General features: G+C 40.3%; 1 long non-coding RNA gene across 1 annotated transcript in view; it reads left to right on the top strand.

Annotated features, from left to right (window-relative positions):
* The window catches only part of LOC138512969 (uncharacterized), a 146,114-nt gene extending 134,793 nt beyond the window's left edge, over positions 1-11,321 (top strand). The window contains exons 2-3 of the long non-coding RNA XR_011281640.1: positions 10,232-10,325; positions 11,130-11,321. This is a non-coding gene — a long non-coding RNA (uncharacterized lncRNA). The remainder of the gene's footprint in view (positions 1-10,231; positions 10,326-11,129) is intronic.
* The last annotated feature ends 1,247 nt before the right edge of the window (positions 11,322-12,568 follow it).

Raw genomic sequence — 12,568 nt, 5'->3', positions numbered from 1 at the left:
AAAATATATAAATAAGGGTTCCCATTGGGCATCCCATAGTAGGCATTGACTTAGTGGTAGTGCTGGATTGAAATCACTTACACTCTTCAATATCTATCTCACCCCTTTTGCTCACTGGATCTCCTCCTTCTCTCCTCATTTCCAGTGTTATGCTGATGACACACAGCTTTCTTTCAAACTTCCTCTACTACCTCTTCTTCCTCCTCTCTTATCCACGATTGCCTGACCGCTATCCAGGCATGGTGTGCAGCTAACAACCTCTGTCTTAATGCCAGCAGGACGGAGATCCTGCTCATTGGGGTACCTGCGCCCTGCTTCCCTTCTACCTTCTGGCTGCTTTCCTTGGGCCCTCTATCTCCACCTTCCTGAGAAGCCAAAAAGCTTGGGGTCATCTTCGACTCCTCTCTCTTCTTTACACCTCATATCTTCAACCTTGCCAAGAAGGCCTACTAACAGTTTCAGCTCCTTAAAGGCATTCTCCATTTCCTCACCTTTCCCCAGAAGCACAAGGTTTACAGAGCTCTGGTCGTCTCTAAGTTAGACTACTTCAACAGCCTATTCCTCAATCTGCCCCTTTCTTCCTTTAGTCCTTCAGCTAATCCAGAAAAGGACTGCAAGACGTATCCTTGGCCTGAAACCCAGGGACCATCTCTCTCCAGCTCTAATATCTCTTCACAGGCTACCAGTGGCCGCAAAGACCCAATTCAAGACCCTCTGCATCATCCATACATCTTTCTGTGGCCTGGGCCCATGCTATCTCCAATTCCCTCTCCTTAAATGCCTCTCTGCTCGAGCCCTATGCTCTTTTAACTCCAACTCTCTGCTTGTCAAACAATTCTCCAAGCAGAGAGCGGGGGACAGGCCTCTCGCTTCGGCTGGCACCTCTCTTTGGAACAGTCTACTTGCCCCTCTCAGATTTGAGCCAGACCTCCTTAATTTCAGGAACTTGTCAAAACTCTACTTTTCTCTTCCTCTTTCCCCGTCTCCCTTCCCTACTAATCACTCACTGCTGCTGACACTGGTGGCCTGGACCTTCATGCATCCCACAGACTGCCAGGCCCCTGCCCAGTAGACACCAGCACCCACCCCAAGCATTGCCCTTTGGGCCCCATATCTGGCCGCTGTGCACCCCTCCCTTGGGATGCCTCAACCCTTGCACTTAGCCAGCAGCCTCCGCAGTGGCACCCCTCGGCACTTCCCTGCCATGCTCTGCCAGTACTTGCCCACACCTTGCTCTCTCCCGGCTTACTGCCCCTACCTCCTGCACATCTCCTTGCTGCACATGCACGTCCGAATGTCACAAGGCCTATTAGGAACAAGTTTGTATATTTACTGTCTTTGCCATTAATATTTACTCCCTTTGTTCCCTCTGCACTGGCCTTGTGTTTCTGGAAACACTATTTTGTGTATAGGCGTGTACCAAATGCCAAATAAATAAATAAATAAAAAAGGAAGTGAAACTTCATTAACAGAGAATGTGAAGAATGAGAGAAAATATAATGTCACCAAATCCACTGACAAGTAAAGCATAACACATTGTCATGGGAGATGGTAAAATAAATAATAAAATACAATGTTCCATCCCAGTAATGAGTTGACTGAATTTAATATTTGCAATGTTTTATGTTATGTTATGTTAAAGGTTCTTATGCTGTGCACTGTTGCCACCCGCGTGGTCTCTTGGCGCTCTGGATGAACTGTAAAGCTAAGAGGGAGGCAGGTAAGTAAGAATGAGTGAGCGGAAAACAAGAGCAAGAGAGCTGTGATGTGCTGTTGGCAGCTTCAGTTCAGTGAGCCTGTGTAGGTGTGTTTTTCAGTTGGTAGCCGCCATGTGGTGTTGGGCAACGAGTTCATCTAAGAAATCGAGAAAAAAAAATTGAGCAGGACAAAATGCAGAATTTGGCAGTGAAACAATGAACGAAAACAAAATGTTGAGTAAGGATAGCAGAGGTTTTCGGTCGGTGTGCCCTGCTCTCCCGACTCAATAATAATGGAAATCAGGGGTGATGGTGGTGTCCCCTGCTTGCCTCAAAAGGAAAGCAGGGGACAAATAAAGTTTAAAAGAAAAAAAAACACCATGTGGCAGAAGTTCTGCCTCTCAATGGGGAGGTGGAACTTGCGTTGGAGGGAAAGAGCCATGCAGAGGAGCAGCAGGTAAGTGAGCCACAAACATAAGTGTGGATGGTAGGGGGTGGAGGCTGGGGGATAGCGGGCGGGGGTGATGTGCGTGACTACAAATTATCACATATATCCAATGTGGGAGACTATGGGCCTCATTACACGGTAGGCGGTAAGGGTTGCCCCTATGGGGCAAAAATGGGAATGGGGAAGGGCAATTGGGGAAGGGGGAATTACCGCCCCACCAACCTTGGAATAGGGCGGTAATTCCCCTTTCCACCAAGGCGGTGCCGGTATTTTACCGGCATGGACCAAGGTGCTAATAGCACCTTGGTCCACCGCCGTCCGTGTAATGAGGCCCTATGTGTGGTTTGTTTCTTAATGTTTTTCTTAGTTAAGTCATAGAGTTCACATTTCTCCTGAGTTTTCCCATGTCTCCCTAGAGAGAACACATTTAGAAATGGGTGGAGGCATTACCCTCCTGCAATCATTTATTTTTAATTTGTATACTGACGGCGTAAGAGAAAGACTGCTCTGATTTGTAGTTTACTCGCAGACTAGATTAAAAAAGTTGTTGACGAAAGGGAGACTACACATGTTCCTGTGAGGGTAGAAACGTCAAGAAGGAAACATTGAAACTTGACCTATCTGAGATGTTTGGGATACAGGGGAGACAATTTTCCTCAAGCAACTGAGATGAAGATGATCACAAAATGTAACTGTCTCAGTGATGGGGCATTCAGAAATTGATGCCTTTTGGCTTTGGAGCGCCACTGGAAATAAATAGATATGACAGACCATTTTCTAAAGGTTAAAAGGCTTTAATTAAAGAAAACCCCTTACTTAGTCCCTGGTCTATGACATAAAAGCTTCCATCCATGGGAAGAGACAGTGTTTTGGGATATTTCATGGATGGGAGTTCCAAGAGGTCACAATACTGTCTCTAGCTCTACATTGCCCAAGTCCAAGTGTACTTGGAGACATCCTAAATGCGATTATCGGTCCTTCCCTACATTGAATATGTAAATGTGTAGCACTATCAATTTAAGTGTAGCCTCAGGCATAATCTGTGATTCTTCCAAGAGTCCTGGTCTTGAGGAAGTTGCAGTTGATCTGCTGTTTCGCTGGTGGCAGATTGCTGGGCTGCCAGCCATTAGTTGAGGTCTCTGGGTAACAGAGTGTGGAAGGCTGTATATTAGGCCTGTAGTCCAGGACCCCCTTCTCTCGTAAGGCCCCTAGTCCCTGCACTGGTCCTGTCCACCTCGCCGCCACACAACAAGTGCGTACTTCCACCAATCTGGGATCATCCCTTTTGGATTGGGGATTTTCCTCTAGCCTAATCACTCACTTCTAACCCTTAGAATTCTCTACTCCTTGTTGGTTATTAACTCACAACCTTTCCACTCATGTTCCACCTTCTGGTGTATTGATTGCTCCCATCAATACATCACCACCTCCCTCCATCTATGGTGGTTCTTCCACCTCCTTCCTAACTCTATTAACTTCTTCCACAAGCCTCCTCACTTTCTCCTGATTCCCCAATCTCCCCTGACATTGCCTCCACTTCCCTCCAATACTCTCTGACTTCTGTTGACATTCTGTCCATATCCACTCCTATATCGCTGGTCTCATCCTTCAATCCACCCACCCACTTCTGTTGAACTCCAACCTCGTCTTAAAGACACTGCCATCATTCAATAGCTTTCCCCAAACCTCCTTTCCCTGTATAGCCACTGCCTTAGTCTCTTGACTGCATTCCGACATAGAACTGCCCCCTGTCCGATGTGAATGAACCACAACCGCTAAAGATTTAACTACCTTCTTCTTAACTCCACTTCCTCCACGATGTAACCCAACTTCCTCTTTACACTTTCCAAACACCTCCTTTGCAACTCCTCCTCCAATATATAACACAACCATGTCCTTAATACAGCATCTCCTCCAACAAACTCCCTCATGTCTACTTACTCTAGTGACTCTCCTTGTCCAACACCTTCTTCTAAGATATTACCAGCTCTCCACAATCTGCTTCTCCAGTATCCTCCTTCAATCTTGTATAGGGTGTGCCAGCCCCTCCCCCCTCAACTGAATATAGCCCTCAAGTGAATATAGATTCCATCATTGTAGAAATCAGGATTATATTGCCTCTATTAAAAGTAAAAAGTGCACATGGCACTGCGCATATTCGGATTAGAGAGGAACAGGACATGAAGGGTGATTTAAAGATCACACACATACCATAAGTGTATATGGATATATTATGAACAAAGGATACAAAAATGAGAGATGCTTAATTAAATAAATAATTGCTCCCTGAAGGAAATACAGTGTCAGACTAAAATATATTTCTAAACGGATAACTCAAGTGCAAAATGGTTTCCAGGCCTAAGCCAGGTGTGGAGGACTATGACGCATGCCAAGAGTTTTCAGACAAGCAACAGAGGCTGATATATTGAAGATAGTCTTTAGCAACATCTTGCAGTGAGATAATTAGGTTTCTTAGGTTAAAAAAGGGAAATTGGCAAAAAAAGCAGACAAGCTTGTGATGAGGCCAAATAAGTAAGGGATGTTTAGGTACATTTATCTATGTTCTTATTGAAGTGGGCACAGCGTGTGTCATGCAGATTATTCTGAGAGACCAGCTGTATTATTTTGGCAAACATAAAATAGAATATATATTTATATATGTGATATTTATAACACGCTTAATGCCCAGAGGTTTCTAAGCGCGGACTCAGGGTTCAAACCTGTGTTGTACCATGTTGAGCTATCCTCCCGAGATATTTCTCCAACAATACAAGCACTAACTTGGCAGGACCTCAGCAATCCGATAAGGATTAGATATTGGTGTGTCAAAATGATCTTGGCAGGAGTTGAGCACTGTCATAGTTGTGTCCAGCAAAGTCTAAAATAAGCTTATCATTTTCATGTGGATGTCAGCTATGCTAATGTAGCCTTGGTGTACAGAGAAGATTAGCCATCCAATAATATTGAAGGAATGTTTTTTCTCTGACTAAGGGGACCTATTAGAAGCACACCATGTACAAGGTGGTAATTTACATAAACATGTTCCATCACCTTAAAAGCGTATAAAGCAGGTTAAAGGAAAACATGTCTTTGAGTGTGTGTCTTGTTATTACAGCAAATAACTATGACATAAAAGCTTCCATCCGTGGGATGAACACCCAGGCGTCAGATTTTCTCTTGTCTCTCCCTGAGGAGTGTTCATAGATGTCTGGTGCTTGATGGAAGATGGGGAGTAGAGCCCTAAATTCAAGTGGTGCCAAAATGTAGGGCCCTACGTCTTTAATAAGATTCAGGGACACTGACCCAAGAACCTTTTTCTTGATGGTGTTGTACAGGCAGACAGAAGTAGATGCATAAAAAGATGATAGGTGAGTGACAAACAGCAGTACGATCGCATTTCTGCCAAGTCCTCATGACCACCATCATAACATACCTGGCATCTATGAATTATGGTATGTATTGTGAAGGACAGAGGCAGGAGAAAATGAATAAACATGTTTTATCTATAAATAATCATTTTGAGTGACAGGGAAATATTGTGAAGATAAAGAAATACTGCCTAGGAGTCCTAGTTAATGGAATCAGAAGGAGACATTTCAAACCCCAATGGAGGTAGAGAGAAATTTAAAACGCACAGGTCAGCACCGTGTAAGCTAATGTTTCAAACCCTGTCTCAAACCCTGTACAGGGTAAAAAGTAAAGGCGAGGGAAGAGGTGATCATGGTGTTTTATAAAGTGTAAATGTGTGACTAGTCTAAATCCATAAAATCAATACGCACAAAGATAAAACTCTGGACAGATTGAAAAACCAAGAATGATATAAATCTGACTAACAGAATATGTAAACGAAGGAATAAGACAGGACAGGAGTGAAGAAAATCTGAGAGCATTTTTCTGGCTAGGAAAGTGTGCAATTAAAAGCATTCACTGCTGGGTTTTGAGCTAAAACAACAACAGTGATTGGATTTTTTCTTTGAACAAATGAAGATTGTTTGAACATGGCATGAAAATAAAATAAGTGTATTTATTTTAAAGCAGGATGTGTGCATAAATTGACAGAAACCACATATATTGTGCAGCATGAGAGTTATGTTTCAAACGGATACAGCATTCTGTTGCTTTGAAATAGACTAGGGTGTTTCTAAGACTTTTTAGAGTTTAGATAAGAGCAGACATGAAACAAGGAAGTGATTAATAGTTGCAGAAAAACAGAGCTGCTTGCATTCCTTGTGAAAGGCCAGACACCAGCAAAAACATGAGATAGCGCTGGTGTTGAAGCAGCTGTGGATCAGCTCTGCATGACAAATGAGGAATATGCTGGGTTTTTAGTAAAGTGTCATAATTTTATAACACACCAGTGAAAATATGGGAAGCTTAGAGAAATGACAAGTGTCTGTGAATTAAGGAGAAGCTTGGTGTAGATGTATATATGTGTATTAACATTGAAACAGAAAAATAAAAAAGAATTCATGAAAATGTGATCAAAATGAATAGGAATGAGTGGGACTAGAGCTGATGCATGTATGACCATGCATAGAATAAATTGAGAACAAAGACAGATTTGTAAAAAATGTGTAATTTTTTGTTTTTTATAGAACAAAATAATATATTTTATCTATTAATAGAGTGATTTTGCATCAACATTATTAATAGAGAGAGTAGTATAAGGATTGATTTGTGTATTTTGAAAATGTTCATATTTTGTGTACACAGTTGTAAGTGAGCCAGGGTTGACTCACACCATTATGAAAATGTAGCCTTAAAACAGAACTCATTGAACTAACTTTTGTTTTGTATGGGTTTTTGTGACACACACTCATGTAATGCGTGTGTTTCTTGAGTAGGGAAGCTCAGTTTTAGGTCCATATGACAAACACCAGTTGAAGAAATTGAAAATTGAGTAGATTTGAGGAGAGCATTCGTGATATTTGTGCATGATTATGTTGGAGCCATGTGCTAAACGAGCACCTGGTTGAATTATATGACATTGTGGCGTGGCTAAGCCCTTGGTTGTTTAGTTAAGTAAAGGTATATATTTTGAAACATTGTTGTTTTGCCAAGAAAGTTATATGTGACTGAACCATATTGTGAGTCTACTGTTTTACACTAGAAATTGTTCCCAATCATTCCACATATGTGAACTAGATTGGTCCCATTAGGTCACTTTTAAAATAACACAAGCCACTTCCCATTTTAAAGGGTTTGTTAGTTATTTTGGAATTAATGCCAGATACTTTCTCTGTTAGGCACACACTAGATCGCCCCTCATTTGTTAATCTCATTGTAACCAATATAGGCATTTTTGTATTAGTAATAAATGGGAAATTTTGAAAGAGCATATATCGTAATCGTGCATAGGGCAATTACACAGATGAGAAAAAGGCAATGGAAACAAACCATTAAAAGAATCTAGACACATTGATATAAAGTAATTGGGAAAAAAAGAAAGGTGCTTCGCTAAAAATCTTCAATGCACTACCAAAAGGAAGAGCAGATGCACACAGTTTATTTTCATAGAATTTGTAACAAAAAAGGCATGGAAGTATGTCAGCAGAAGGAAATCGGAAAGTGATTGCAGAAGGAGAGAAAGAGGATGGGAAGAGGCACAATGTTGGGCAAGCAAATGTAAGACAGAGGGCCTCATTACGAGGTGGGAGGTAAGGGATTACCGGCACCGGTAAGGACACCGGTGCTGGTATTCCCTCACCTCCCTACTACGAGTTCCCTTTGTGGGTCCTTCCTTAATGCCTGGTTTTTGCAGGCGTTAAGGACAAGACCCGCAAAGGGACTCTAGAGCTAATAACAGTACGGCAATTTGCGGTACCGTTATTAGCGCCTTCCCCATTTCCATTGAGCCCTAAGGGGGCTCAAATGGGAATGGGGAATGGCCCTGGTGAATGGGGAATTACCGGTCCCTCTGACCTCGGAATGGACCGGTAATTGCTCCATTCACCAGGGCGGAGTCGGTAGGGTTTTGGAGGCAGCCATGGAGCTAATAGCTCCATGGCTACCTCCAACCTCGTAATGAGGCCCAGAGATTTCATATGAAAGCACAGGCAAGTGCTACAAGTAACCAGAATAGTGGGAATACTGGTAATTAAGGACAGAGAGAGGAGGAATGGGATATGCGCCATAATACAATACATAGTCATAAGGATATTACACATGCATATTCAAGCATATACACCAAATCCACAGTAAAATAAGGCAAGCTTCAAGAGGGGGATAGCATCTCCCTCACTGCACAGCATAGAGGCATTACAAAAAAAGAAACATGTGCCCAAGATCACACAATTTGTGAGACATGCACTGAGAATAAAAAAGTCATTATGAATGCAAATTACGTTATAAAGTAGGTTAACACAGTAGCAAATGATACTAGATTAAGAATGGTAAATATTTATGGGATACAGCAATAATTAATAAGATAAAATACCTTCTTTCAGCTCCATTGTTAAAAGTGCGTGCATGCATTGATGCAAACATTTGTATTTGGAATGTAGGAGCAACAAGTAATGAGAGGAAATGCTCTCAAATGCACCAGGGCTAAGGCTACACACGCTATAGATAAAAAAGCATGATATAGTTTATAAAAAAATTATAGTTGTATTGAGGAACGATCTAAGTAAGTAACTAGGAGATAACATGCACTCGTTTTAGGGATTAGTTATGTAGACACTCAAGAAATTACACTAGTATTTTTAAGGCCTGAACATATAAAGGAGTGTGTCATTAGGTAAAAGGAGTATTTTTTATGGAGCACACACACCCTGATTAGTATGATTTTCAAGAATAAAGACGTCATTATTTAGATTTTTTGCAGGGTTTTTTAGATGAAACATGTTCATGAATAAATGCAAGTAGGCTGGGAGCTGAAAAGGAGAAACATGGAAGGCTTGGTACAATTATTGAGCACGCTATGGATTACTATTATGTACAATGAATTGATTTATTAGAAGAGTAGAATTTGGAGATATGAAAAGAGAAGATATTTTTCATGAGATTGGGAAAAATAGAGATAATTAGGTTAGGGTCCCTGTCATGATATGCTTATAAGAAAAGGGGAAGTGATATACACACACACACACATACATGTGCACACACATACACGCAAACAACCACACACACATACCCAATCCCGTGGAAGCACAGTCAATCAATGAATCACAGGCTCAATTCACAGAAAAATACATTTTGGTAGTCGGAGAAGGAATTCAATACTGCAATGAGAACACACACACACACATATAGGCTGCTTCTGCTTTACATTAAGAACACCAGTTAGAAACATTATGTCCTGCTGAAACACAATATAAGAATAGCTGGATTTTTGAACACCATAAATGGAAGAGCGATAGGGATACCTTGAGTGTACGGGCTCAAGAAGAAACAGGAAGGGTGCACACTATAGAATTTCACATAAGAGTGGTAAGGATTCCTAATGGCAGGGCCAGATAGAAGAGTGTGCATCAAATTCTCAGAAGGGGTAACAAAGGCGAAGACAAATACATCCACTAAGATAGTTGAGGAAAAATGTACATAGGTGGACAAAATAAAAGTACACATATGTAAGGGATTATAATATGTCAACTATACAAGTTTGTGTTGTGTTTAGACCAATTAGCATAAGATAATAATAAACAGTTAATATAAAAGCACTGTGGTAAAACGTTCCTAAACACAAGATTGACGTCAATCGAGGGGGGAAGAAAAAAAGAAAGAAAAGAAAGAAAGAAAATTAACAAATTAATGAATGTTAAAGCAACAAAAAATACAAATTGATAGAAGGTGTAAATAAAGGAACAAAAATAACATTGTGACACAAGGTTGATGAAGGAAGTTGTGGATAAAATATGTTGATTCTCAAACAATGAGTAACAATGGATGGTGTCTGTCTAAATTGATCAGTGTAGTATATTTGATAAAAAATAAATGTGATTAATGAAAGGCCAAGAAGGTATGGACAGCCAAGATTGATCTATCAGTATGAGAGAACTTGTAGCAGAATTGCACAGAAGAACATATGAGAGTAACTAAAAAGAACATTGTTTATGTTTATATGAAAATGTTGATTGCTGTATTACAGATGAAAAAATTCACATTGTTGGAGCGCAGGAGGAATGTCTACATGGCCTTAGAGGAGTATAATCGATATGATGGGAAGAACCATTTTGACAAAGGTAAGAACTAGTGGACAAGTAGAAAAAAGAAAAGGTAAGTAGCAGTGGACACAGTAAGTGTGTGAATAACCTCATTGATCATTATTAGGAGAAAGAGGACCCAGGTGATTACAGAAAAAGGTGGTAAGGGATGCTGTCCTTTTAAATAGATAGTATTTTTGGGAAGAAAGCTCTAAACAGGTGAGAGCACAGAATAGTACATAAATGCGAGTATGGCCATATCTAATGAAGAAAATGAAAAGACTTTTGGATAAAAGGTGGAGTATCCTTTTTTTAAATCCTAACCATAAGGAATGTCAAATATGTACATTTGGCAAATGCATGAAACTTTAGGGATAGGTAAAACATTGAATGCCTATATGCCACATTTGCATTCACTTAATAGGATCAGTGCTTATTTCCAAATACCACGGGTAGGTAAGATTAGTGAAGGAAGGGCAACATAAAATGTTAATTAAGTCTTAACAGAATAACAACAGCAAAGAAAGAAGAGACAGTGGTGCCACGCCATTAGGAGGAAGACTACAAAAGTACAGAGAACATTTTCAGCAGAGCAGAAAAGATTCAAAACAGGCCTGCCACTATTTCTATGATAATTCAAAAGGAAAGACTAGCTAAAGTGCACTGTTGTTTCCATTTTTAAAGAAAACAAGTTTTGCATTTTATTGAGCTGAGGATACAAAGAGACGACCCAAGCAACATCATATTGAAGAGAAAAAAATGAACGACCAAAGCCTATTTTAAGGAAAGAACTGATCGCTTTGCTATCTTATTGTGACTTTGCCTCTATTTTGGTTTCTACAGGAAGCAAGAAACCATATTAGCTATGGATACGCCAAAAAGAAAGAAGAAGAGAGGCTGAAGAAAAAGACATCCTTTTTTAAAAAAAAAAGTTTTGAATTTGGAATGTTGTCTGTTTTGTCTATATTATTTTATCATAAAGAAGGAAAAAGTGTAACAATGGTGGGGTGAAGAATGACAAAATCACAGAGAAAATGTTTCCTTTGTCACTTAGAAAATAAACACACTATAGTGAAAAATAAAAAATGGAGTGTGAACCCAACAAATATGTATGTGGCTTTATGGTCTCATGTCATAAACACATTCAGGTTTCAGCCAGTGTGTGTGTGTGTGTGTGTGTGTGTGTGTATATACATATTCTCTTCAGATGTGTAGAATGCAATTATAAATGATTTTAATATCTTCTTTCAACTAGGTTGGTTGTAGGATGGTCTCTTTTTTAAAAAAAATACCTGGTCTATGGTGAGCATTTCATTATCTGTGTACTTCTATTTAGTGTTTGCCACAACTGGTAGGCCTAATGGTCAAATCTCACATATATCATTAAGGAAGGCAATCTACCTGATCCATGTTTTTAAGAGGTTCTTTGTTCAACTGCTAAAATGGGATCTCACTATGATGGGCACACAAAATGTGGCATCGGATGGGATTAAACTAATCAGCATCAACAATGAATGGACCACATGGACATTCATTGGACGAAAAGCAGATTATTAAGCTGCTGTTAGTGCACCTACTGTAATATTCTCTCTTATAAACTGATAACTGCCATGTATTCTAATAATGGGTATCCACTGATCCATCTGATATTCTCTGTCATTTGGCAGTCTGATACATTTGCCGGAATGAAATGATACACACCTGTGAATTGCAACATGTATTTAGAGTTTTGCTAATATTGCCTTTCATTCTTTGTAGAGGCAGTAGTTATGCCTTGGACTCGATAGTCTGTGCAGGATAACTAGGACACTAAATCCGGGATAGTTGCTGATATATAAGCGGTGACTCTATTTGAGACATTAGACATTATTAAATTATTGACGGCACCCGAGGCACTAAGCACGGAGTGGTGGCACCTCCTAACAGAGCATGTCTAGTGCAATGTTGGCAATTACTCGATTCCGAACACCTAATTGGGTATTCCTTCTGGTATATCGATGTCCATTAGGTAAATATGGTGAAAGTCATTACTCGAAGGTGATATAAATTCGGGTACCGATGAAGGCATAGAATAACAGTGGGAATATGTGAAAATACCTTGATGGCACTGCATTCAACACGAGAGAATGTTTAGTCCTCTTTTGATGACCATGAGTGGATGTAACCAGAGAGTTTAAATGTTTGCCTAGACCAGGGGGAAATTGTGTGATCAGGCTACAGGAAGTAGCGAAACGCGTCGTCCCCTGGATGGCCTCCCGTGATCAATTACTTGCTTGGGTTGT

This window comes from Ambystoma mexicanum, chromosome 12, assembly GCF_040938575.1.
Source record: "Ambystoma mexicanum isolate Mex_15411 chromosome 12, UKY_AmexF1_1, whole genome shotgun sequence".
Taxonomy (NCBI): Eukaryota; Metazoa; Chordata; class Amphibia; order Caudata; family Ambystomatidae; genus Ambystoma; species Ambystoma mexicanum.
Note: the sequence above shows the minus strand (reverse complement) of the source record. Positions and strands in the feature narration are given on the sequence as shown.